We start from the raw sequence: 3,011 nt of genomic DNA, 5'->3' as shown, positions 1-3,011 counted from the left end.
GCGGGCCACGTGGCCCCCGCAGGCGCTCGCCGGCCCCGCCCTCCGCGGGCTCCGACGGCAGCGCTGCGCGTGCGGGCTGTGGCCGCGTGGGCTGTGGGCGGGGGTCGTCGGGGCGCAGGACTAGGGACCAGGCGCCGGGAGAAGTGGGCCAGGGCGCGGAGGGCGAGCGGCCGAGGCGCTGACGGGAACCGGGCGCGACGCAGGAAGCGGCCCACGAGCAGGGACGCTCTCGAGGGGGTTCGGCTTCCCTCCTCCATTTTGTGGCTGTCCTGTGGCCGAACGGACGGAGGCGGGGCCTGGCGCCGCCACCCGGGCTGCCTCGAGCTGGGGGCGCCGCGGTACGTCCCCTGCATCGCCCCGCGCCCCGCGCCCCCGGCCCGCCGGAACCCGCCTGGACTTCCGGCCGCACGGACGGGGTCGGAAGTTCCCTCCAGCGCTGGTCCCCGAGGCCGGGAGGCGGGACGTCGGCTCCTGCTCGGCCAGCCAGCGGGCGTTTCCAGCAGGGGCCTGGCGTCGTCAGAGCCGGTCCTTTCAGACCGTTCTCCCCGCGATACGTGTCCCCCGCGAGCTGCACCCGTCTGTCTGCTTCCCTTTACAGCAGAATCCTCCTGAGAGGGGGCCGCTCCGCTCCGGTTTTCCTCCCTGCTTCCTAGTTGCACATGCAGTGAGGTGATCCTCGCTGCTTGTCTTACTCTCTCAGCAGCAGTCGCACAGCGGATCGTTGCCACCTTCCGGAGACACTGTCGTCGCTTGTTTTCCATCACGCTGCACTCTTCCAGTTTACTTTTTACCTCCCTGAGCCTTTCTCCAGACCTTTCTCCCCTTCCAGACCTCTTTAAGTACTCAAGCGCCCTAGGCTCAGTCTTTGGATGTCTTCTCTTTTCACGGCCACACCCCCGTCTAATCCAATGGATGGTGGTCGGACATCTCTGGTCCCACCCTTTCCTCTGAACTCCAGCGGGTGTATTCAACTACATCCTGTTCATCTCTATTTGAATTTATAATAGGCGTCTTAAAGTTAACTTTAGATAGAACTTTTGATTTATCCTCATCCACCAAACAGATACAGTGCACACCTCCTCCAGTGTTCCTTATCTTAATAAACGGTACCACCCTTTATCCCATTTACTCAGGCCAAAGTCCTTGCAATCATCCTTGACTGTTCTCATTGGCCTTATCTTCAAAAAGATATATTGAGTCCAACCACTTATCTAGTCCGAGCCTTAATCATTTTCATCTGCGCTGTTAATAGCAGTACCATCCCACTGATTTCCCTGCTTCTCCTCTTGACTGTGTAGAAGTTATTTCTCAGTTCTACAACGTGCCGTTTTTTATCCGCTGTACCCCAGGGGTCCAGAGGGTGTAAATTACTTTTCCTAGGTTCTCATGCAAGCTGACTTCTGATGAAGCTCTCCTGGCAGGAGGCGTGAGCAGGAAGTCAGAAGGCAGGGGGCAGAAAGTAACTTTCTGCTTCTGGATTCCATAGTGTGGCAGTGCTGGCCATTTCTATAGTGGAAGTGAAGTTAGGGTGATTCCTGACTCTAGCAGTTCCTTCCTTGGTCGGGTGGCACCTCTCTAGTAAATAGAGGATGACAGCGACAGCATCTCTAAATGGCAGAGCAGCTGGTACAGCTCCCATGGGTTCCAGCCAAAAGTATTTTTAGCTCTTCTAATCTTTGATATCACTCCATTCTTCCTTTTGACATCTATTACTCTTACAATTCCCTCTGCCTGAAATAACTAGAGTGGGTTTTTTTCATGGCTGGACCCTGACTGAGACACCTATTCTGCTCCTAGCTGTCAGTGATCCTTTCACAAGGTACCTTAACCATGTTACTTCCCAGTGGCTTACTATGATGTGTAGAATAAAAGCCAAAACCCACACGTGTTCTACAAGATCTGTGTTCTGGCCTCCAGCCTCATTTTGTGTGATTCTCCCATTTAGTGGGAGTGGTTTCCTTGCACTAAGCGCGCTCCCGCCTTGGGGCTTTTGTACTCTGCTGTTTCCTTTGCCAGGAGTGCTAAGCTAATTTTCTCACTTCGTTCAGTCTCTGCTTAAATGTTACCTCCCTGAAGAAGCTTTCACTGACCACCATGTCTAAAAGTAGCAGGCACTGCTACTCGCTCCCTACTGATCCCGTAAGATTAGTACCCGATAGCCTAGGCATGTAGCTATACCGTCTGGGTTTGTCTAAGTACACTCTTAAGATGTTTGCACAATGATAAAATCGCCTGATGATGCATTTCTCTATCCCTGTTGGTAAGGGACACATGACTTGTATTTGTTTATGTCTGTCTTCCCCACTGGAATGCCTTCTAAAGTCAGGGACTTTGTCTTTCATGTTCACTGTAATATCAGTACCTAGCATAGAGCCTGGCCAATAGCAAGTTCTCAATAAACGTTTATTGAATGAATGGTACACTCCCAAATACTCTAGTCTCGGTGTCTTGGCACTATCCACTATTGTGGCTTTCTCAACAGCCTGTAATTTGAGGCTTATTTAAAGAGATTCTTGGTGAAGGAAGGAAGTTGACATGACCATAAAACTCTTCTTCACCTCTACTTGGTCCTTGCCTTTTGGCAAAATGAGACAGTCCACCCGGAGATCCTGTAATTAAAGGGAGACTGCAGGTGAGTAAGCTTCTTCCAACATATACAAGACTGTATATGTTGAAAGCTGTAGCTTCCAACATACAAGACTGTAAACCAGCTCCATAACTGAGGCATGCCTGTGCCTAGCAAACCAACTGTTCCGTGTCAGTATCTAGAACGGTGTGGCCATGTTTAAATGAGCTCAGAGTTCGCCACAGAGTACACCCAATTATCTTTTTGATCTGACCTGAATGACCATTCTTAACTCTGAGCTAATAAACATGTAAGGGGCAAGGTAAAGGGAGATATGAATGATGCCACAATTTAAAAAAATGTAAATAATTAACAGAATTCCAACACAAAACTAGAACAGGAATCAGGATCATCAAAGGCAAGTTAATCTCTGAGTAGCAAAGAG

The sequence above is a fragment of the Equus asinus genome, chromosome 13 (assembly GCF_041296235.1).
Source record: "Equus asinus isolate D_3611 breed Donkey chromosome 13, EquAss-T2T_v2, whole genome shotgun sequence".
NCBI classification, from domain to species: Eukaryota; Metazoa; Chordata; class Mammalia; order Perissodactyla; family Equidae; genus Equus; species Equus asinus.
Note: the sequence above shows the minus strand (reverse complement) of the source record.